The sequence below is a fragment of the Haliaeetus albicilla genome, chromosome 15 (genome assembly GCF_947461875.1).
Source record: "Haliaeetus albicilla chromosome 15, bHalAlb1.1, whole genome shotgun sequence".
NCBI classification, from domain to species: Eukaryota; Metazoa; Chordata; class Aves; order Accipitriformes; family Accipitridae; genus Haliaeetus; species Haliaeetus albicilla.
The window spans coordinates 31,481,812-31,507,589 of NC_091497.1; the positions used below are offsets into that span (position 1 = coordinate 31,481,812).

Sequence of the window (25,778 nt, forward strand, 5' to 3'; positions counted from 1 at the left end):
TTTGTTCTGCACAAACAGACTTCTGAGATGACCGCATCAGCTTCACCATCATGACTACATGCTGTATTGAGTATTTCTGTGGCACCATTAACATCTTTGAATTCTATAGCAGGAAACAGTTTCACACAGTGCTGCCACACAGCCACAGCTCTTAAAAAAAAAAAAAAAAATTAAGAGCCCACGTTAGAAAAAGTCCCGCCTCTTTCCTTTCCCCACAATTCTGCCTGAGCTTTTGCCTGCAGCTGCACTACGGCTACCCACCGCATGATTCCCAGTGTAGGCAAAGTGAATTACCTCAGCGGAGTTAAGACGAATCAGTTATAGAATGGCCTATACCCACTACGCATCAATGGTCACCTGGCTGGGAGCACCTATGTGCTCCAGCTGAAGAGCAGGCATTTTCTTCTCCAAAGGCTCAGCCCACCGAAGGAGTCCTAGACTCCCTCTGTTCCCTTCTGTGAGCTGGTAATTTTCAAGCAGAGAGACAAAATGTAAATATCAGCATGGATAATTATTTCACTGCTCATTTTTTTTGCAAGATAATCAGACAGAAAGATAAGGCAAGCTCTGAGAAATGAAGCAGTAGAAATTTTTATCCAGCAACTGCATGAAAGATTCTGCCAATTCTTCTTACAAAAGCAACAGTTCGCTGATTTGTTGCTGCTGCCTACTTTCATGTGCAAGAACAACAACTACAGAAATCCCTCACTGGTCTTCTCTACATATTTTCAGGCAATGTCTATAAACATGACAACTTCTAGGATTATTTATTCTATGCACTGTGTTGCCATTCCTGCTTTTGATGTCAACTGCAGACAAGCCGGGCTCAGAAGCTCCGGTTCCATTACAGAGGCACAAGTAACACCACTACATCTCTGCCCTTTCCATCTCCTACTCAATTCCCCAAAAGAGATTTCCACAGTAAGGCATAGAGAAATCACAAAGAGAATGCCATTAAAGTTAATGTGAAAATCAGCCAAATATCACCTCTAAAACAAGTGGGAGCTATTTACTAGGTAATACCGATAAAAATCCGCAAGATCAGAGGGTGGGCAAAGTTTACCCTTTATTTTCTACAGTTAATGTCCTCCATTTTTTCTGCACGTCCTTCATCAGTTAGCCTTATAACACCTTCTCCACATAAAATCATAGAATCACAGAATAACTCGAGTTGTAAGAGACCCGTAAGGACCATCATCGTCCAGACACTCCTTGAACTCTGACAGGCTGGGGACCACTTCCCCGGGGACCCTGTTCCAGTGACCAACCACCCTCTCAGTGAAGAACCTTTTCCTGACTTCCAACCTGAACTTCCCCTGGCTCAGCTTCATTCCATTCCCTCGTGTCCTATCGCTGGTCACCAGAGAGAGGAGATCAGCACCTCCACCTCCGCTGACCCTCTTGAGGCATTCCCTAGGCCATGCTTTCCTCTCTTACTTAGCCCCCTCATCTCTTGCCTGCTTTTACGGCCGCTCGTTTTACGCTCACTTGCAAGGTCTCTTCAGTTGACTACCGGCGCTCACGTCACCACACCTCGACGGGAGTTACCACCCATCAGTCGAAGCACGTGAACCACCTAAATGCCTGCTGTTCCCCCGCTGTACCATCTTCAGCCAAGTGACCTTCACGATGGGTAGTAGATTCCAGGGACTGAACTGTCAGGTCCAGCAAAACTTGTGTCGTAAAGGTAACCTTCAAAACACCAACCAGGTGTAAAGTTCTACTAATGTGATAACGCATGAAATTATACTGCTCAAAGACACGTCTCGAGGGATTGTTGACGTGAGAATTTATGACATATTTATAGAGAAACATTATGAATTATTGCATGGCTGAGATAGCTCTGTGACAGAACGTTTGCAGCCGAAGATAAGAACAATTGTATGTAAGCATAAGCACACGATTTGCTGTGCATAACATTAGCGGCGTTTATTTTAGAAATGACCACCCATCTGACTGTTCCAAAAAACCTTGCAGAGTTGCTAAAAGATGCCAGGGAAAGTTTTTACTTGTAGCACACTTTCTATCTTTAATAACACCAGCTGTCGCTTTTACAAACGCATCGTGCCCTTCACAGTTATCCCATATTCTGCAAACACCGAAAACCCCCCAAACCCTCCCAGTTATTAACATCTGCTTCACTTACTGATTCTGACAAACTGAAGGACAAAGGCATGATTTAACAGATTGCTCCGCGTAAAGAAACAATGCAGTTCACGAAAGGATTCATCAAATGCCCCTGTCAGAAAGCTTTACAAAGCACAGCTTAATGAACGTATGCAAATTGCTATAATATATAAAATGCCTGATACCACTTCAACAAGTAATGTGCTTATGAAATCTATGGAGAATGGTAATACAGATCAATCTAATTTGTCTTTGAAATAAAGTGATTTGGTTCCCTCCAGATAATTTCAATCTCTTTTTTTTAATGCCTTGTGGCATGACAGCAATGCATTACACACAATGAACCAGCGCTTTAGACCCTAGAAGATGTGATTATTCAATAGAAAAAGCATTCAGCAACAGACAAACTGGAAGCACACTGGTACACTTCAATATTTTCCTTCAATGTTTTGACATGCTGGCAGTTTTTAAAAATTGTTATTTCCAAGCCCTGCTGCATTTAAACAGCCCCTATTTTTTTTCACCGTTGCTTGATGTGAGGTTGAAGCCCGAGTGTAAGTCAGGCTGATATTTACAGCGTGAGGAACTGCTCCGATATGAAAGCACATCAGAAAACAACATGCACCCAGGATGATCACTGCTGTTGCTGTTTTCAACATTATTGATCTAGAGATCCGATCATTTTCTTCTCATCAAGATAAGGAAAGAATGGCTTATGAGCTAAAATGATTTTCGATGAAAAAACCAACATTTTCTAGAGGTTTTTTCCCCCTGACAACTGAAAGTTCTTCTCACCAACTTACTTTAAAAAAAAAAAAGAAAGCATTTTCTGTGTTTTGTCAAAGAAGCTAAAACCCACAATCACCCTTTATGAATTTATGGAAAAATAAAGAGAATTCCTCTAATTTTTTACTTGGAAAAAACCACATGGAAAAGAACACAGCATAGTAAGCGCATCAGGAACTAGAAGGTGCAGAGTTTCTGGATCTTGGCTTTACTATTTAGCCTGGGCAGGTGGGAAAGAGGACTGTGAAGTACCATGATTATCTCCTTTTAAAGACCTTTCTTTCTCTGAAAACATCTGTCAGAGGAGCCTAGGTACAGCTAGTGATGCCGTGGGGCTGAGATGGATTGTATCAGTTTCTGCAGTCTTTATTTTTTAGTAGAGGTGCTATTCACCCTTTGAAAAAGAGTCCTCAGACCATAATTTGTAGTAACATAAAACTGAGTCTTGGTAGTTTATAATTTTCAACCACCTTCTTACACCTTTGGCATCCCCCGTCATCCACAGACTACGGATACAGAAGACAAATTGTCTGGCCTCTTCATCTTTCCTTCAGCCACATTCCTCCGGAGTCTGGGATGGACAAGGTCCAGGGTGCAGTTTTCCTGTTCTTTTACATGCTATTTATTAGGCCTACAACTCTCCAGCTGGAGGGTGTCCATCCCATTCTACAGAATTCAAGTTTTTATAGGAAATCAAAGGAACTCTCATGCTGGAACCGCAAAAGGAAAACAAACACTGTCTAAGTAACACTTTCTTGGATGGTTCTTGGCTACATTACGCTAGGAGAAGAATCCCCAATGTAGTAGTCTAATAGATAAACAGTTTCAACTCTTATTTTATATCATCCATTATATGTTTCATGTTACTAGAGAAATAATTGCTGTTACTGCCAAAGCTAGACACAAGTTTTGCTCAGTGCCTTAGGCAAAATGACTAAGTTGGGCAGTACTTCGTGCAGGATTCTCAAATTTCTGCATGACGGGACCGCAGTTTCTGCATTGAGAATTAACTAAACTGTAAAAGAAGAGTCCAGGTTGAAACACCGTGTCAGAAATGTATTGTGATCTCCTCATTTTAAAGGCATTAACTTGTAAAACCCTTTCCATCCTGTTACGCTGAATATTCAGTATGTGCCAGGCACCGTGGAAAACGTTTTTATTTCTCTTCCAATGAATATACATTAGAGTGAGTGTTTATAACATTTTTCTAGAATTGGGTTTGTTTATATCACTGACAATTAAGGGGTGATATCTTTAACACTCTGTATCACTTTTAGATGCCAGTGAGCAATATTTAACAAAGCAGGCTGTTCTCATTTTTACATCTTTTTTTTTGTATTCAAATTTGCAAGATGGTGGGTTCTTCGGCTTCGCATTCAGTCAAAGATTGAAATCTGGGAATAAATGAACGTGCCAAGCCTTTCTTTATTATACCTCATTTCTCAGAGTAACTCTTTCAGGTTCCATCATTACCATCTTATTTTAAATTTGTTCTTTTTAACATAAACCTACAAGAACAGAAAAATGTCTCCCCTTTTGACTGTACATTGAGGCCAACAGATTCACAGTTGATGTAGTTAATAAAGGCAATTAAGGAAGCTCCATCTCACACCTCCTCTCTTATCTCCTGAACCTATATGAAATTATATTAATTATCGTAAGTAAAATTAAACATTCTAACTTTTCCCTGAAATAGGGAGGAAACAATTATTCTTGGGAGTCAATCTTCTTACAGCTCCCTTAAGATGCAACACCTAATAGATTTCAGGGTAAAAAAAGAGCCTCCTGTACAGATTTCAGTTTCAGTCTAATAATACAGCTTCAATAAAGTATATTAACCTGCACACCATCATTGACAAAATTACAGTCACACTGTGTGCAATGGAGTATGCTAGGTGATAATACAATAAAACATCTTTTTTCAACCTGTTACTCTGTTGTTTTTTTTTTCCATCAGGGACATCAGTGCAGTGCTTTCAGAAGATGGGTGGGAAGCAGAGCCAGGCCACCCAGTCCCACGTCCCCAGCCGCTAGCAGATTCCTGCCACCCATCGCAGTGAGGGGATTCACCCATCGCTGTTATGAACAAAGTACCTACACTGGACAGCAGCGTAATCAATAACAGTAAACGGTTCTGGGACTATCCTGAACTGACAGTGAAGCAGACTAGAAACTGAAATCCTTTCTTTGATTAGCTTCTTAGCAAGCTAGTACAAACCCATGTTCCCTGTTGAAAAAAAAAAAAAGAAAGAAAAACGAGGATGTTTGTAAGAACAGACCTTTTTCTACTCGAAGCAAGCTGATATCTAATGGCTGAAAATGCCCTCTTTCCCTGACCCGTGGCAGAAGGTGAGAAAGGACTCACTGCTCTAAAGTCTGTCTCAAAAGTAACGTCCAAGGTGCAAAGACTCCCAACCTGAAATATTTCTGTGAAAGTATAAAGTATTGAGCAACTTTACTATGGCAGGCGCTTCTGGAGGGAAAGGGTCCTCACCTGTCCCGACACAGGCAGAAGCAGCACACAACACGGCCACTGCTTTTGGTTTGACAATGCGGAGCCTGAGCTACCTTGCTGCATCTCTGCAGAGCGTCTGAGATACGCCAAAATGTGCTGCCATGATTGCAGTCTAGAGGTTGGAATAGAAACTCTGTAAGAAAATACATACTTTTTTTTTTTCTTTTGAAAGAAAGGCAGAAGCACTATGTTGCACTATTTCATCCCAGTGAAAGACTGGGTCAGCAGCCGAATGCAACAGATGCAGTAAATCTCTAAGCCTTCCCTTCTTTAACTGTAGTGACAACTGCTAGGAAGCCCCGTTCAGATAATCACAAGGAATGTAAAAAGGGGTTCCAGTAAGTTGAACAGAGATCATATTTTTCAAGAGTAAGACCTACTGAGGACATCATGGGTAAGTTCAGCATGCCCATGACACTCAGTTGTCCTGGAAGGTACTTAAATAACATCTAGCACCACGATATCTGAAGATTATGATACCTCATTCCTGCATAAAAGGAGGAACCATTCAGAACTAGCCACCAGTGAAGTCCAGCCTCAGAAATCACAGGTGGGTCAAAAAATCCATAGAAGAAACAAGAGAACCATCATGTCCTCCTTGAAGTGGACACCTATTGTAATAGGGGCCAGCTGCAATTCACAGCTGTTTGCTCACATTATTTTTAGCATTACAGAAAAGAAAGGCCTATGTTCTCTCTTGTCTCGGAAGCAAATACGGAAGCTGGAGCTGTGAAGAGGAACAGGATCAAACAACTTGAGAGGAGTCGAGGAAGCCTTTCTAAGCAGTCAGTCGTGTCTCCTGTTAAAAGTGGAGGACAGGCACCAAGATGTCATTCTCTGGAAAGTCAGAAATAATGAGGAATAGCTTATCAAGATAAGGATTATTAGCAGACAGGCTAGTGGCAGAATTAGTTCACAGAGTGATGATAAAACAGTATTAGGAAAGCAGAGCAATTTTAAGGAAAGGTAACTAAAAATACCTGCCCAACACACACTTCTCCAAGTCCTTCTCATCTCCAGTGTAGTGATGCTTCAAAGTTAAATGTCCCAACAGACAACCCTGTACTCTGTCTGCTAGCGTCAAGATGAAGCGTTGTATGCTGTGGCAGGGCTATAGCCTCTGAGGGTTGTGTGTCTGTGTGAACGATGAGGATAGCTGCATTTTGTTCCAGTTACTGTGAATTAGGAGCAGAACCCTGTTGCCTGGCAAGCTTTCAGCACAGGCTTCAGCTGGGAAAAGTCTGGGTACAGTGCTTGGGCTGTAGTACTGAAAGAGTATACCACTCAGAACAACGAACTGGGTCTTGTCCTGTTTCCTGATCTTGCTTTGTCCACGAGGACCACACAGGATCTGTTCCACAGCCACGTGCACACCACACAATACCTTCCTAACACCACCACCAAACGACCAAGACCTACGTCCCAAATAGGTTTTGGGAAGGCAGCTGACATCCCCAACTCCAAGGGTCTGGCAACAGCAAGGAATTTCTTACACTAACCTCTCAGACTGGGACCTTCTGGCATCTGTTAGCAAACAGCAGAATCCACCAACCGCTGGATTAAACATAAAATAGGTGATAGTGCAAACACATGAGCAGGGGCCAGTCTCCTTTCTAGAACCTTTGGTAACACTATGACTTCATATTGCATGCTTAATTTTTATCTTTGTTTTTTAACCTCTGTAAATACTTCTATGCATTCTCACAAAACCTTCCTGAAGTTTACCAAATTCTGTCTTCAAGTTATTTTAGTCTTCTACTCAACTAGTGCATCTGGAGTTTATTCCAGAACTTCACCTCTTGGGACGTTTGAAAAATTTCTTCTAATTTTCAGTCTAAATTCATCCAGAACTAATTAATAAACATATTATCTTGTGCTGATATTATCCTTCAATTTCAACAGCTCTCCTCCCTCCCTGGTGTTTGTCCTCCAAAGGTATTTAGAACAAAGTTTTTTCCTGGATATTATATACAAATTATAGGGAATAGAGGCTTAGCATATTTTGTCAGAAAGTCTGACAGAAGGTAACTATTCACTGGGAAAATATATTTGCCTTATTTTTTTTACTAAAGAACAAAAGGCAGATGCTGATTTCTTTTCCTAGTTATACTCCAGTATAAACCAGGAATGATTAAACCTGCATGGAGACCAAATTATAACTTATGGCTAGCCAAAAGGCAAGAATTGCATCTGAGCAGACATCTGCCTAGGGCTGCAGTAAGAATTGTGAGCACTAAGCTGTCAGTGGAGAAAAAACACCTAACAGTGAAGGGGAGAGCAGCAGACATCTGTCCTGTGAAAGCCATCTTTTTAGAGGCCTTGGAAAGTGAAAGAGAATTGACCATAGACTTCCTCCGGCCCAAAGAGACTTGAAAACCAATGTATCTGACATCTAGACCTCCTACTCTCTAGGTAAATGCTGCACCTGCTTCAGTTCAGATTGGACGTTAGGAGAACGTTCTTCACCGAGAGGGTGGTCGGTCACTGGAACAGGCTCCCCAGGGAAGTGGTCCCCAGCCTGTCAGAGTTCAAGGAGTGTCTGGATGATGCTCTTAGTCATATGGTTTAGTTTTAGGTAGTCCTGGGAGGAGCAGGGAGTTGGACTCGATGATCCTTATGGGTCCCATCCAACTTGAGATATTCTATGATTCTATGATTTTATGTCTATGCAAAAGGCAATTGTATCCACCCCCCTGTTTTTCAATGTAAACATCACACTTTTGTGTTGAATTCAGTGCCACTCAAATGTGTGAGGAATCGAGCCTCTCTGAGCGCCAAAGTACCTCGCCGCTGTCCCTGAGCCGTGATGGCTTTGCCATGGAGGGAACCAAGGCTTCTCACTTCTTGAACCATGATGTCTGACTGTTCAACAGACCCTACCTTTAAATACCCAAGGAAGTCTGAGGTCCAGGACAGAGGCGCTGATCGATGTAAATCAGGTGGCCCTCCAGCACAGCTGCTCTGTATCAACCTCCAAGACTCTAGCACCTAGGGGGGATTTGTCTCACCAACTGCAGATGTCAATACCTGAGCTCATCACCTTGGGCTACCCTTAACTGAGAGAGAGAAATAGGTGCCTCTGGGGCTCAATTCCTCTCATCCTAATGTGGATATCTAAAATAACTTAGATGAATTGCACCCAGCGATAGGGTCCAATGATCATAAAAGGAATCCAGGGATTGTAGCTTTGATGTAGGTGCTTATGCTGTAGATAACTCAAGGTAGTTGAGACAAATCTTACTGCTGAAGTCTGCCTCAGGAGAGCTGGCATTCAGACAGATCTGAAGTCACAAACAGGGGTTCAAAGGATGGGTTTTCAATGACACCATGATCTAATCTGTAAGTCTTTATTCAGTCCAGCCTTTTCTTGTTGAATTTTAAATAGAAGAATTTGAGATTTGGCTCAATGACAGCAGCAATAAAAGTCATCATTAATCTAGGAAGACTGATTTATGAGAAAATATTAAAATAACTAAATATGTATAGCTTGACTAAAGCCACTATTGAAAGAGAAATATGATAATTATCTACAAGCTCTGGAACGATACACATACTAAAGATTTTTTTTAATAGGGTTTTTCAGGAAACTATAGCTAAGAGTAATGTGATTATACTGAACAAAGTAAAATTTAGGCTGACAGGGAAAAAATTCCTAATAATGAAGTGTATTCTATTGTAGAATAATCTTCCAAAGGAAATTGGCTGAAGTCCAATCACATCTAAAGCCAACTGGACAAAGATCCGCAGAGAACAATCCTGTATTAGCTGCAAGATGGACTAGATGACTCAACAGCACTTTTTCATTTTTAAATTCCTATCATTCCACTGTATAAAATAATCCAATAAGCCAAAGGGAGGAGGGAAATAGGCTTAGCAACAAATGCACAGCCGTCTCTTCTCCAAGGTCTGCACGCTGCAATCAGTGTGTCTTGCACTGATTGCACTGAGGGAGGAAACATCTGTGTGTGGTCAGAGTACTGTGTTAATTCAGTGCTACAGAGTCATATGCCTGATGTCCCTTTTTCCCCTTGTTGCACTCCTTAATAAAATAACATTACCAGAAGAATCGACCCTGTGTTGTGAATGTATCAATCATGATTTTTGCTGCACCAGCTACTCATAATTGCTTTAAGCTTTCTTGATCTCAGATGCCAATTGGTGTTAAACAAAACACAAAAAATAAATAGCCTGTAGGCACATATTTCAACCGAAAAAATCCTGCCACATGTTGATCTACAAGGAGTAGGGTAACTATGTTTTCCTAAAGTTATGACGCTCATTTTTAAAGCTGTGCAATGGTTAACTCCCTAGTTTTGAAGAGGCTTTGACATTTTATAGCTAAAATATCTTGCTGAGAGTCTGTGTTAATATACTCTGTTTTCTGTTACACTTAAGCCACAAGTAACAGAAGTCTTCTTAAAGAATGACTATTCAATTTAATTGTGGATTTGGTTTCCCTCTCCAGAGAATATTAGATGGTCTTAACAATACATGTATATATATATAAAAAAAAATACTTTCTGAAGAAAGTGCTTTCAAGTGTAACATTAGCTTTCTACAACCCATTGCAACTCCACTTTTCCCACAGCAGTCACATTCTGTAACGCTCACCAAACCTCTTCTACCCACTTCGTGGAGAGGTCTGAGATTTCAGAGAATGTATTTAGGATGTATAGCAGGGGACAACTTCTCTTAAAAAGATTTTAAAAGAACATCATCATCTGAAGAATAGATCTGCATGCTATAGGGGTTTTGGTTGGGGGGTTTTTTGGATTGTTTTGTTTTTTGTTGGGGGGAGGGGGAGTTACCTCAAGTGCTCAATTAAGCATACAACAGCAGAGACAGGATTTCTGTTTTTCAAAGAAGGAATATTAACGGAAATCTATGTCTGCATAACAAAACAGTGATCAACAGCTCACAGCTTACACCATCGATTTGGAATTAATCACATAATTTCTCCTTGATTTCTTCCCCTACTCCAGTGCACTTTCCGAATCAGAACCCAAATTACTATTTTCCTACCTTCTTTCCCTTGTCAAAGGAGTTAAGAGAAAGCAAATATTAGAATTTTACCACACTCAGTCCTTCTAAATACTTACACATTTGAGATTTTTCCTTCTCTCTTGTCTTAAGATAATATGAGACATAAAACATGAATTACCCTTTAACCGATACAGCTGCTAATTCCCACTCCTGGCGATAGAGTGAAGGCAATAAAGTGGCAGATGTGCGCCTGCAGTCTACCTGCACCTGAAACTGAGGTTGCCTTGGCAGAAGCGACCCACCGCTTTTAATTGGTCTGAACGTATGCCGAGAGGAAAACTGGCTGCTGCATCACAGTTCAAAGGCGTCAGACACACACTGCTGCGGGACGGTGTTCAAAATGATGCCGTAAAAGATGGAAGATAATCAGCAGAAGGCACTGGGGACCAAGAGGGAAGTTTATGGGGTGTGGGTACACAACCAGGACAGGGGTAGGAAAAGGAGCAGATGGGGAAGAGGCCCACATGAAGCTGCATTTTATCATCTCCAAAACGACCATGAAGCAGAAGACACTGCCTACCAGAAAGCCCTAAAGATGTGAGGAGTTCCTTTTATCCTGCAGTTTTCTGGGCAACCTGGGCAGAGCTCTGTACACAAACCCAGCAACAAAGTCTCTGCTGCTGCCCTTGGGCTTCTTTTCTGCTTGAATTGTAAGCAAAGAAAAAACAAAAAACAAATACCAAGACAGGGGTATGATGAGACAGAGGAATGGAAAAGCTGATTAAAGCATTTTACAAGTCCTACACAGAGGGGCAGATGAAGGAAGAAGTGGAACGAATATTTTTTAATTATTTTAGGGAAATTTTCACTAGGAAATTCGTTGTATTATACTTAACTCAGACAGCTATTTCTCATGATGATACTGTAACCAAAAGCTAACCTTGCTGCAATTTTTCACTGATTTACATCGTTGAAAGAGTTACAAAAAAAAAAACTGAGAAGAAATATTATATTTCTGTTTTAACTAAATGAGTGAAAATCAAACATTGAAACCTAATCACGTGAGGACTACATAAAGCTCAGCCTGAAGGATGGCTTTTTCCAGCAGTTAGCAGGACTGTCAACATAGCAAAGATGCTATGACATGAAAATACCTTCACAGATTTACAGCAGAGTAACCACTTGATTTCTTTGTCCAGTTTTGCTTTGCTCTGCTAGAAGATATGTGGCCAGCCAGCAGCCATGAAGGCTACATAATTTCCTACTGCAGGTTTCTGCACTTATATGGAAATACCTGGAGAGAGGGATAATTTAACTATGGAATCTGTTCAGACACAAGGATTTTCTCGAGAATGGGTAAGGAAAGGGAGAGAGATGGTCATTCCTGCAGACATGAGTGGGGAACAAACTCACAGCAAGGCTCCAGAGGTGACAGAAAGAAAGGGACTTTGCTCATGGAGATCTTCCAGTGAGGATTTCATAGCATCTGTGGTTAAACTTGAGAGCTGCAGGCTGGAAAGAATGACCAAAGGAAAAGACTATCCCAAGGAGACCATCTGCAGGGGGGCAGACCTGTTTCCAGTCCCTTTATTTCAGGCTGCATTTCATAGCAGGTCACAGTTTTCTCTATTAAGAGTAACTTGGTTCTAGTTCAGTATCATGCACAGTAATGCTCAGCATTAGGAACCAGAGGTTTTGGGGGTCATTGATTCAGTGTGCTCACTTCTAGGAAACCAAAACCGCCTGATAAAAAGTCCTGCCACAAGCTCAGATTATTATTGAAAAGATAATGGAAAATTTAAAGAAGCTGCAAGAAATAATACATTTTTATTCAACTGAAATGAGTAATTTGAAAGCTAGGAAAAGCATTCGGGGGCTTGGGATTTTGTACATTAGTATTTAATAGTCCTACTTCAGCACGGACTCAAGGGGACCTCATGGTGAAAGAGGAAGGAAGAAGCAGGACAGCAATAAGCATGGAGCAGTTGTCCTTGTTTTAGGGTAAGCAAAAGAAAACAGTCTCAGCTAGAGAAAACAGAGAAGGCTGTGGATTAAAGGTATGCTTTTCAACATCAAATTATTTCCCAGCCCCTCACATGCACAGAGAGAGAAGTCATGGGAAATTAAAATGCATGAAGATGGGGAAAAAAGCTTGCCTTATTCTTCTAATTTGGGAGTCTGAGTCTTGACTTTTAAGCTTAGATTGCTATCAATGGAAACTCTCTAGCTTTGAGACGCACTTTTTTAAGCTACTGTCCTGAGGACTCTTGCAAGGTTTTGTTTCGATGGAGTTTTGGGGATGAGGGGGACAAAAGGGAGTAGAAGGAGATTATCATCTTTAGAAAGTATTCATATATTTCTGCAGTGTGTCCCAAGAGTTTCTAGGGACTAAGGCTTTTTGTGTCTAGCAGATGACACGCTCAGATCCTTGCAGAGCTGAAATCCCTCCACTGCATAACGTTACACTGAGCAAATGTAATAATTACAGGGCTTTTTAAAACTAGAAATACTTACAAAAAGATATCAAAATTTTCTTGGCATTCTGAATTAGAAGAAAAGGAGACTAATTCATTACAAATGAGATTCTTAAATACTGTAACTACACACAAAAATTCAGCAAGTTTACTTGCATTCATTGTTGCCACAATGTTGAAGTGTCTGTAAGTGCAACTGCATTACCCAATTAAGCCCCAAACTGTCAAATTTATTCATGCAGTGCAGGCATATCATATTTTAAAATGATCCCAATCAGTTAGATGATACTCCCTTTCTGCACATGAAGCCATTCAACATTTAAAAGAAAGAGATCTTTCCAGTTTTCCTTTGGACCCCAAGTGGGTTGGATTTTTCAGCTTAAGCCTCCCTAAAACACAGAGGACTAAATATTGAAAGCATTGTACAGATTTTATAATTCAGAAAACGGGGGTTGAGAGGCACATATCTCACAACTTCATCAAGAGCGAAGGCCTGGGTTCTTTAACCACCATCCCCACTGCAATCTTTAAATATCATATTACAGTCCTCCTGTATTAGAATCCTCTGTAAGTTCAAGTAAAGGGAAAACCGGTTGTCCACAAACTGTGAAATTTAAAATACGTGTAACTAATCAAGACTAGTCATAAATATGGAAGACTAAAGAGTCCCATCTTTCACTTAGGAAAGGAAGGCACACTGGCACACCAGCTTTTGAAGGATTTACATCCCACGCACAGGATCATGAGGTCTGCTGGTTACACAGCGTTTTCACATGACTGAAAGAGATTTTCTAGCCAGTAATAACGCCAGTTTAAATTTTAATGGAGCTGTTCTGAAGAAAAATAATTAACATATGGTTGACTTCCCATATATTAGAGAAAACAATAACAGTGACTAACTCGGTATCTTCTGTAGCACGGCATAATTTCAGCTGTCTTGGTCATGATGAGTTGTGTGGCTGACTCATCTCACAGACATGCATCACATGACGAGAACAAACACAAATCATTTGCAACGTCAAGGACGAGATTTTACCTAAAACAGAGGACATAGGACCATATTATGGAGGGACTGCCTAGAAAGCAGCAGCCAGCCAGCCATTACCTCTTTGAGTCACAGAAAATCCCTGACAGGTGGTTAATTGATAATACTGTATCACGAGGCAATCTCTACGCTGTCGGCTTGATTGCTAGGCTTCAAGTCAGGGCATGTAATCTCGGCTTTTCACAGTCCCTGAATTCAAAGTGTCATTCTGAATGTGTGGTTTACAAGCCCCAGATCCCTGCAGAGTTAAATTCTTAAAAGAAATTTCTATTTGCTACAAAAGGGGCTCAAAGCAATCCCAAGCTGTGGCAATGCCATAGAGAACTTCTTGGGATGCTGCGTCCTACCAATTATGGCCATCAGCACAACATTGGTAGACGTCAAAGAGAAACCAGGACACCACATCTACCCGAGAAGCACTTGTCAAGACCTGCTAGATGATGTTTAGAGATGTTAGCTGAAATAAACAAAATAGGGAAATGATTAATGGCATCGAGTCTGGCAGGTGGGTTCTTATCCTGGCAGACACTCGGCAGACTGTGGTTTCAGCTTAGTCACTAACGGAGGATGTGCAGAAGCCGGATCAGATAACAAAAAAAGTCTGCAAAACACATGCCTCTACTTGGGATCATATTTATTAACACAGCCATTCAGGCAGTCTTATTCTTAGAATAAGAACTAAAATAAACAGAACAACCCCAGCTGTCAAGAGTACCACCGGTTTCCTGTATTTCAAGAAAAATAGAGGCGCATCTAAACTACCATCCACCCGTTGTCTAGGTTCCCCTCTAGGTTCAGTGGAGCAAAACAAGGAGCTTATAGCAACTGGACTCCTGACTGAGATGGCTGGTTAAGGACCTAGGGGTGGATGGAGTAAATCCAAGCTGTTGCTGGATCACATTTCCATACAGTGTGGGGAGAGAGAGGTAATGCCAAAATGCAATGCAAAACATAGCCAGGCTGAATCACTCTCTGAAGCTGCTCTCTCGACTGCATGGGGAGAACAGGCACCTAACTAACATCTGTAGGATCAGATCTGGATTCATCCCACCTCCATCTTGGCACAGCAGACTATGCAAATATAGCATACCGAAGGATTATCTACCCCTCACTTCACTTAGATGTCCATAAAATGATTGCTGGTGTTCAGAAAATATGAGTGGCATGGTAGACAAACTCCTGCTTCCATCAATCAGCTCTTCATTAACATCATTCATCCTGTCCTCTTTATTCAGAATAAAATCTGCATTCTCTCTTTACCATGCAAATACCTCTTACATAATAAATAACACAACACAATGAATCCTTCAGTGTCCCTTTTTCCTTGTTGGGAAACTGTCTCTGCAGTGCTTTATGCTGAGAAGATTTTTCAGACCTCAGTACACACATTAACTGTAATATTTCCTTCCTGCGCAAGCACACACAGAGATCGTCTTTTTCATTTTCTCCCTGGTAAGGAAAGGCATTGGCATCCAAGATCTTCACCTCTACCTATTGGGCTGTGAATCTTTGCATGGATGAAAGCTCTTCCTAGGATTGTCCTAGTTAGGAGAAGCCTAACTTAGACCTTTCTCCAAAATGAATGAGGTGTGAATGGTGGGTTGCTTTGGGTTGTTTTTGTTTCTTTGCTCTCCTGTTTGGTTCCCAAAAGGATTTTCAGATATTATTTAGGGAAAGAGGAAAAAAAAAGATCAAAAATGGCTTTTAGGCATAGAAACAGTGCATAAAAAGAAAATAACCTTCAACTGTTTTCTTCTAGAAGTTCTGCCACATCCAAGAAACATGATCCTCCCTTCTCCTCCCGGAAAATGGGCGAAGTTCAGAAATAAAATCCAAGCTTGGAGCCATCTCTAATTTTCATTCATCCATTCTCAAACAATTTGTCTGTACACTGAAGGAAACACTAAAAATCTCTGTGTGCATGTGAAGGCAACCCATCTGTAAGCAAAAGGACATTATCTGAGTGTGACAAAGAAAAGGCAACAGGAGGATCTGCTCCTGTAGTAATTACTGTCTGCTGTAACACTGTAATTTTGAGTTGTCAAAACTTGGGACCAGAAATAACCCCCTCCATGTTTTCTTCAAGGCTTTCCTGTGTCCAACTACTTCTCTTCTGAATTACCTTCATAAATTCCGATTCCTCCACAGCACTGTTACTGACTTTCAGGGAAAATACGCTATGCCAGAGCGCCAGATTTTCATGTGCAGCTCCAAGACAGTTCCTTATCCTGCATTATTACCTCCTCTACTGCAAGAACGCTGTTTCTCCTGGGAAGAATTTTATTTCCTTACTTATCAACACCTTCCTCTGCACGTCAGCGTGTTTCCTCTCACCCTCCTTCAGTCACATTGTGCAAAAATCCTAGAAAAGATGAAGTGTTGTATGTGTTAATGAAAGGCTGATTAGGAATTGACTGCTAATGGCATAGATGCTGCATCCAATATTGCCATGGGATTTTCTACCAACTGTCAAGCCAGAACACGTGTGCACAGGTAGCAACTATACCATGGAGAGGCACTTGTGCACCTCGCTATTAGCCTGAAACAGATTTTCCAGCATCTGAGCAGTGACCCGTTAATAGCTTACATAATGAAAAACAGCACTGAAATGAGTCAGTGTGCTTGGCAAATTCAGATCATTAACCATGAGAAAGCGCTTCAAGTGGATCAAGGGAGAAACACATACCCCAGAGAACATGAAATAGAGAAGTCTTATTAGTGACGAGTAAACAGGTGCAACATTCCTCTAGAAATGGTGGGATGGACCCCTTCATTTCCCATAGAAAATTCCTCTCTGAAAGACTAGGTCCCACCTTTCACAACAGAATATATGCTGGACTCTTGACATCCCTTCCCAGGTATCTGCTCACTGAAAGGGAACGCCGTAAGAAATAAGTAGGAAGAGAAAACACATGGCTCCTGTGACTGCAGACTCACCACTGCGCAAACACAGCAGGAGCAGGCAGAGATGAAGAGCAATCCATATACAGACCCATACTGTACATGATGTGATAAGGAAAGACTGGGGCCCTCTGGAAGGCACTCCAATGGTCTGCAAGCCAACTGGGCTTCACTAGGTTTTGTCTATGGTGCTTTTCTGCAGGAAGCTGGACCAAAAGTAAAAGAAACACATGACTTTTTCAGTCAAAAAAAAAAAAAAATTCTGGACCTACAGACAAATCATTCCAGCTAACAGTGTAACACCAGAAAGAAACTGAGAAACAAAATTCAGAAGTCTACACCACGGCTGCAACGGTTCCTCTTGAGCAGTTTCTCCATTAGTGGTGACAACTCACGGCCAATACATGCACATGGGATGGTAGTTGGCTATTGCAATGGTGGTCTTGTACCAGCTTGAAATATTCAGAGAGGTACCTACCCCACAGTTTCAGAAAACCCTGTCTAAACATTTTGACCATCTTAACAAGATATTTCAAACACTTTTTTTTTAATTGATTTTTAAAAAGGGTGAAGAAATGCAAGACAAAAATGCAGGTTTCCACTGACCCAAACCAGTAGTTATGATGTTCTACATGAAAATGCAAATCAATGTAGATTGCATGTTAACTCAAAATGGTTTTGTTCTTTTTTTAAAGCATGGCTTAACAAGATTTTTGAAAAGTTAATTGCTTGCATTGTGGTATAAAGGATCAGAGCACATAAACAGTATACTTTGTTCTATGTGAAACAGCTTAAATCTTAGGCTTTCCAGAGACACAGTCTCCAGGATATAGCAAAGCTGTTTGAGGAACTCACACATTTCATACTTTCAGCAATCCTCCACTTCTGTTCAGGATTCTCAGCCCTAGGCTTTATCGTAGAGATATGACGTATACTTAGCAGTTCCCCATATTTCATTTTTATGAAATTGGAGTGACTCCTTTGATACAAAATATGTAATTTCTTCTCATAAAAGGCCAACACAAGGGCCATTTGACAGGACAGGATGTTGCACTAATGTTTGAGATGCCTATCTCTACAAGCAAGTCTGACGCTATGCACAATGCTCACTTGGCTTCATTTCCTTATCTATTTTATGTGCATGAACAGCTGGAGATGGACGTATAGAGGCTTTAACCTTCTGCGGCACATCTAAAAAAGTACACAACCAAAATCTATGCAGCTGTGAATGCCAGAAAGCCATCTGTATACAAGTTAATTGCTTTTGGTTTGAATAGTTTCCATTTTTATCCTGCCATCTACATTTGCACCTATTCAGTGGTTCATTTTGGACGCAGCAGGGGAACAGGAGCCACGTTCCAACCCTGCTCTTCCATCTTCCAGGCCTGCTTTGCTGCAAGCCTTCCCTCAAAATCGTTCCCTCCCTTCAGCATGTTTTTTTCTCTATTTGTCTCGGAAACCAACCAAGCAAACCTAAGGAGTGCTATTTTCACCAACACTTCTGTGGAGTGAATTACCAGGCTGAGTGGATGACAGGAGCAAAGCATGGGTTTATTTTCTGGTTTCCCAACCCCACTTACTTCCCGGTGACAAACTTGAGCTGTCCAGAAGCAGCAAATTCAGCCCCGAGCAGAAGAGACAGCGATGTCAGCCTATGAAGCACCTTTAACTGATTGCTTTGAAAAACAACCAGCTGTTCCTTTTGTTCATTAAATCTGTAGATACACTTACGTATGCATGTATAGTAAATTAACAATGCAAATCATACTCCAAAAAAATCTCTTACATCTACTTAAAATCTTGCTACTAATTACAGATGTGATTCAGACCAGTGATGTATTTCTAATTAGCAAAAATAATCAGTCGTGTTTTCCTTAGAGGAAACAAGGGTGACCTAACTAGCAAAAATAAAACTAAAGTGAACACTAAACACTTCTGCTTTGTACCCTCTAAACAGTTTTTGTTAGCCCTGGCAAATCTTTATTAATGACCCTACGAAAGCATCAATATTATCTAAGCAAATCCACTATTTTCTTCAACTATCCTCATCTGTAGATCTCATCTCAGAATGCAGTTTCTGTCAGAGATTGCATGCAAAGACAGAAGTTGTTTTATAGGCAGGCTTAAGCTTGCAATATTTACTGAAACCAAAATAAGTACGTGGAAATGCTACTAACAAAACACACACAGCAACTTCTCTATATTTACATCGTTGAAAAAAAACAGAGCTGTGTCATCCAGATCTGTCCCTTTATAAATATATAGAATAAGTCTTTTAAACATCGCTTGCTAGCTGTAGGAACAATAACAACAAAAAACCCTGCACTGAGTCACTGTGGTCTTCTAGGAATAATTAAAGTAAAATACTATTTATTGTGACCTTTCCCAGTTACCTTACAGTTACTGGTCAAAAGTACAGCGTCACCCTGCGGACACGCATAATCAACTTTATTTTCCATTCTAATTGAGAAATGGAGCTGTTAACGTCAAGTAACATTAAAAAGAAGCTGCTCCACTGAACTTGCTCTGTCTAGCTACCTGGTGTTAGGTTTTGTGATAAAAAAACCATGCCATCTCCTCACGAAACCCCATTTCCAACCCTTCCCCCGGGAGAGGGGCTCTCTCCGGTGTGCAGGGGCTGGAGAGGGACCAGGGGTCCGTGGCCAGGGAACCGGCACCCGGAGCGACTCAAGGAGCGTGCGTCCCTGTGCCAGTGCTAGCGAATGCCAACTCGGGCCAGCTGGCGAACTGGCCTGGTAGCCAGGATCCGGGACCAGCTACCGGACAAATGGCCTGTGGAAGGCCAGCTGCTGGGGGGTCTGTAGTGTGTACGTGTGTCCATGTCCGTCTGTCAGGGAGTTTGTACCAGCAGCTGGACCGGAGCGGTGGATTTGGCAGCTCATAGGTCCAGGGGCCAGTACCAGCGGAGAGTGGATATCTAGGGCTGGATGCTGGGGACAGTGACTGTCTAAAGCCCAGCTGCTGGAGGGAGCCATACTGTACATACATATACATTTTATACTCCCCACTAATAGGCCTTAATCCTGAGCAGCCAGCGAGGGGAGCAGGATGTGGTCATTCCTGCTGTTCGTGTCTGCATGAGTACTGAGCCCATCTGTTGATCTGTGTGGCTGGCCATGTATATAATGTATATATACATGGTGCATGCATGTGTCTGTGTGTGCACCTACTAGCACGCTACCGTAGGAATACAGCCCAGCCTTGTTTGCTGTTTGGACCCAGGGACATGGAGCTGCAGCAGCCTCATCTCGACTGGGCTGCTGGATTCAGCCTCCCCGTAATGTTTTGGAAGTTCCCAAAAAAGGTGTTTTCCATCACGGACAAACTAACATTTATTTGGAAATAAAGGGGTGTGATAGAATTGGCAATTCTCCACCAACTGCCATGGTCATGATCCTCTCACTGTAGCTGTGGCATGGAGAGAAGAAAGCCCAGACTGAAATATTATTATGGCAGTCTCCAAAGGATCTTTTGTTTAGAAACAGCCAAATGATTTTTTCTTTTCTGTCAGTAAAGGATGTTAATTGCCTAGCATCTGCTCTTGCGGTCTTCTGTCATGTACCTTGTCTACAAACAACAGCACCAAAAAGGAAAGTAAAGGAAAAGTTTCGGGTCATACCACTGCACCACAGCACCGACATGTACTTTACTTTTTCTTCCCTGTTAAAATTATCCTTCAGAATATACAGATATATAAGGTAATACGCTCTCCTATGTAAGAATAGTGGACGATTTTAACATAATTTATGTCCTACTCCATCTCTCCTGTCTCCTGTCTGCAGTAACAGGGAACTTCAAGAGCCACAGGTCATCAGAGTCTAGTATTTCGGGACAACTCAAAGACAGATAATCTGATCCACCTCAACAGCCTTATGCTTCACCTACTTCAACCGAGCTACCTCTAATTTGTACCAAAACAAGATCAGCATCAGGTCCCTGGTTTCCAGCAACAAAACGTCCCATGGCACCAAGACAACAGAAAGTGTCATATACCACATACACTTGAGGCAATCCAAGTCCTTCTGCTAAGTAGACAATAAATGACCAGAGAGGATTACAGCTGTTAGCTTCATGCTCGGCATTTCCACTGTATGGAAGAAACACCTTTTTTTGGAATGTGGACAGAACCCGATACATGTCCCCCCAGGACAGGAGGGGAGATATTCCCACACCATGGAAAACAACAGCACTGGCTGAATAAGGAGACTTTTACAAAGACATCATGAATTAGCAGAAAACTAGTTTGGAAAGATAAGATATTAAACAATTTCTGTGGGGAATAAGAACACTGGAGATTATTTACTTTGCTTTAATTACTTTGGCACACTGCTAGATTAGTTTTTGTACGCTACTAGATTTTCATACCATCATTTTACAAATGCAAAGAAGCGAGTTCATGTTCTGAATATTTAAAGTTCACCGTAACCATATTATCTTGTCCTGTGCTGGAATTTCTGCCACTCAATTCACAAATAAATAAGAGGGTTACAGCTTCACTTTTAAAATTATTATTATTACAGCAAAGCAAGCAGCAACCTTAATTTCTAGGTATGTCTTTCTGGCTTGCCTTGCATCTATCTACATGTGTTTTGACAAGAATCCACTGTTAACATAGACAGTATCCAAACAAGGATAATCACCAAGTTTCACTGTTGCTTTCGATCTAGATCACATTAGGTCATCCTCCACTCTCCTGGAACACTTTACTTTGATGGAAAACTGATAAGAAGCCAATTTCCAGAGGGTTATAACTTATAAAAACACAGTGTAACGTTTGAAAGAAATTTCCCTGAAGGCTTTATGAAGTGTTTAATAGGCTCTATAGTTATGGACCATATTACTGCACAACACTAATAAAATAGCAGTTTTAGACTCTCCATTAAATAGAGCACAAAGAAACCTGTGATTAAAAAAAAAATTTTAAAAACCCACTTGTCCCACTGTTTTGATACTAATACGAGATTTATGAGAGCCCGTGCGAAAGATTTAATTGGCTGAAATAAAGATCCTATCTTCTCCTTGATTCTCTCCTATTACAAACCATTTTAAGAATGCTATTTACAAGAAATCCAAAATTTTCCTGCCTTGAAAAGAGCTGTCTGTACATAAAACTGCAAACAATACCATTTCAATGCATCTAAACAAGCAACAGTCTATTCAAGAAACAAAGCTCTGTTAACAACAGGATTTTGATATGAAATTTCTTCAAACTAATTTGCCACATTTTATTTCACATTAGAAGGTTTGGCCACAAGTACTGTTAAAGAGCTTTGGACTTCCCTGCAGCACTGACAGAGCAGGGATTTTGCTTTTTATTCTCTGTGTGTGCAGTATCTAAGACAGTAAGGCCCACTATTACGGCTTCTCCACAAACATGAAAATCCCCAAAATAATGAATAGTATGACAATAGTAATATAAATACTGACCAAACAGTAAATACCCATGCACTTATAAACAATTTCCATTGTAGTGTACCCCACAGATGCCTGAAGGATTACTCCACGCAACATGACAACAGAGTTAATTTAAAGCCAACTGGGAGAAATTAAAAGGCTCAGGTTAATTATTGCTTTACAGCTGGGCTGGAGGCATGAAAAACAGAGCAACTGAGAAGAGTTTGGTGATAAGCGACCGCAGTTTCAGCTTGTCTCCTGCCTACTCCTCATCTGCTCTCAGGCAGAGCCCCACGACAGGGCTCTTCAGTAAGCAAAGAGGTCACTTCAGAAGTCCCTCTCTTCTGATAGCTCATCTCTTTGCTCCACTCATCGTTGTAATTCCCATGGCCAATTCCCAACGTGCCTATCCTTCGTGACACAAAGAGAAGAGGGGACCTCACCAAGCAAGCTGCTGAGATCCTTCGCTGCGACTGCTATCAAAGTGAGGGAGAATGTAAAACGAGGTAGAACTAGTAAAACTAGGCGGCATTACAAAAGTGGCAATTTGTAAAGCAGATTTTGAGGGAAATGGTTCATTGTCAAGGGAAAGGAAAACAGCAAAGGTGGACAAAGGATCTGTGAGATGGGCATTTATGGGGTTCTTCAAAAACGTGAGTTTTGCAGCATTCAGTGATAGAAACATGAAACAAAACTACAAATTTACTGGGCTACAGCAAGCAAAGTAGGAAAGAGTGAGCTCAGAAAGACAGTCATATACATAGTTTTTAATATATTCCTATATATTTGAGTATCAGGACTCTGAAAATAATAGTTACCATTAATATCTTGTTACATACTACTAAAAAGATAACTTTTGCTGTAAACATGCAAATATTTGTTTGACCTGATATGTAGGAAACAGGTACCTTGCCAGAGACATATTTAAACTTTGATGTAAAAGGATCGAAAATCTTCACATTGAAAGGATTCATATTTGGATACCATGACAGGGTATACTCTCCAGCAAAGTTGAAGGACTCAAGAGAGGATTATGAATAATTTTTTTTTTTTTTTTAAATGAGAGCTAGAAGACAGAGAGTGTCTGGTACACATAAAGTTCATCCCAAGTAGGAAAAAAAAATATCTGTAAATGAGCAGGTCTTCCTGAAGAAATCAGCAGATCAGATACCAAGATACTTCCTCGCTAAGATTGTGGATAAGTCAGTTACCAGACAGCTCTGAAATGGCTGTGATCCATGAAGGGGACCAAACCTTGGCTGATATACTAGTACCCAGTCCCGTGACTATGCATATGTATATATATATATAGGGCATCCCATAGTTTGGATACAATCGACCACTTAATATCTCCTGGGAAGCACGTGTATTCCGGACCTCACTTGGTCAGGGGCTCAGAGGAAAAACAGACAAGTCAAAGACCAGGGAAAAATTAAGGGAATATCCTTTTCCAGGAAGTCAGAAAGAACAGGAGGAAAAGGTCTCTCGAGCTGGCCATCTGCTAAGATCAGGGAACTGCAAGTTTGTGCGTTAATTCCTGGCTTTTTCTTATTTGAGTAATGAACTCTGTGCCAAAACCAAGGGCTTGCAGCAGGTTCAAGGACAGCATCAATTATTGTCTTCTCTGACAAGCCATTAGTTTGCAAGGCCTTACAGAAGGCAGCCCTAAAGGTTCTGGGTACCTGCAACTTCGTTACTTAGAAAACAACAGCAACTATATTTAAGGTGAAGTTTAAGGTCTCTATTATTTTTAATTTAAATTTCCAAACCTGACTGCCAAAGGGACTTAGTTTGGTCAGCAGCCTCTCCAGATTCCTTGAATACGCACCTTAGCCAACAGCCTCCTCACCTTTCTAGCAGAGCTGCGTGATGCTCTATTGGAATGGTCTCCTGCCCACCATCAGGTTTGGTGGCGGAGGCAGAATTTAGTCTTTCTGTTGACAACAAATGATCCAGAGCTGGGCAAGAGTTGCCAAGGAGAGCACAGCAATTTCACATTGCTGATTCCCACAGTGGCACTGACTCTGATTAGCTCTCAGAGGAATCTAGTTAAAGATTGTGTCCTCCAAGCTGAACAGAAGAAATCATCAACAGGTGATGCTGTACTTTTGGTGAGATAAAACTTCAAGGACAGGGCTATTTTCCCTGTCTCATGTCATGCTGTTGTAGATATACAGACGGATATAACACGTTACTGTAGATTTCCGTTTGATATTATTTGCATGTTAATTTACAAAAAAAGATTAAAAATTCCTGTAGCATTAAAGTTCTACATACAGTAATCTAGAGACACTTCAAAAACATACAATAACATATATGCTCTACAAAAAAACGAATGCACACAACAGCTATCTACAATTCCCAACCAAACTATTTCACAAAGGGTTACCCCTCAAAGTACATATATGTTACATTTGAGGACTTCTTTTGCAGTTTTAAAAAAAAAATAAATTTTTAGAGTTGCATTATATACTTTTGTCTCAGAAATAAATGAATTTCTGAAGAAAATAACATACAAGATGAGGCTGAGGGACTCATTTTTTCCAGCCTTAAGAAGAGAACACTAAGGAGAGATTTCACTATTGTCTATAGCTACCTACCAGGAGGGTATAGAGAAGACAAAGCCAAACTCGGCAACAAACACCATTTACAATAAGGGACATTCACACTGAATATAAGGGGGTGGGAAATTGCCATAAGAGTGTTCATACAGTGGAATGTGTACCCACAGAAGCTGAGATCTCCATCCTTGGAGACGCTCAAGATCCAACTGGATAATGCTCTGAGGAACTTGATCCAGTTGGTCCTACTTTGAGCAGAGGTTGGACCAGATGACCTCTAGAGATCCATTCCAGCCTAAAATAGTTCTGATTCTATGATTCTGTGAGCAGAAAAAAGAAACTTGTAGGAAAAAGGCTGTTCAAAAAGCCTGATTTTTTGTGGTATCTCTTTTTATCACTGAAAAAAATTAATGTAAAAATACAATAGTTTACTGCTGCTAATATCCTTCTGCATCTAATATAATAGAAACACACATCTATTGCATAAATCATACATGACAGAACATTAGGTCTTTAAATAACACAGTGAACACCAGAGATCACGCAGGAAAGTCATCCTTCAGGCTGTTATTAATAGGAATCGCAACCGCAGTGTGCATCCTCCCACTAATTCCATTTGATTAGACATGTCATAAGCATACGCAGGCCCTTTGAGCCATGAAAAGGGAAAGGCCTCCACTTTGCACATCTCTTCCTAGCACTGGTGAACTAAGCAGTTCAAAGAGAAAAATGACAGAGTTTCACAACCTGAGACTCCCAACTGATGGCCAACACCCAAGACTGAGATGGAGCCCTCGGAGCTAAAAGATGGCGTGCTACAAATGAGCTAAAGGACAGGACTTTACACATACAAGAAAGGAGATAAAAGTGGTTTAACATTATTTGGTTAACAGGTTCAGAGAAGAACACGAAATATGTATTTGCCCATAGTTTACAATTTCACTTCTGCTTTATCCAGCTTTCAAGAAACA

General features: G+C 40.9%; 1 protein-coding gene across 9 annotated transcripts in view; it reads right to left on the bottom strand.

Annotated features, from left to right (window-relative positions):
- Positions 1 to 25,778, bottom strand: part of ENOX1 (ecto-NOX disulfide-thiol exchanger 1) — a 360,508-nt gene that overhangs the window by 287,130 nt on the left and 47,600 nt on the right. The window contains exon 1 of one of the 9 annotated variants that reach the window (XM_069802654.1): positions 16,171 to 16,255. The exons of the other annotated variants lie outside the window; for them this stretch is intronic. The gene's annotated coding sequence lies outside the window, so the exon portion shown is untranslated. Of the gene's footprint in view, positions 1 to 16,170; positions 16,256 to 25,778 lie in introns of those variants that run through there. 9 annotated transcript variants of the gene reach the window in all.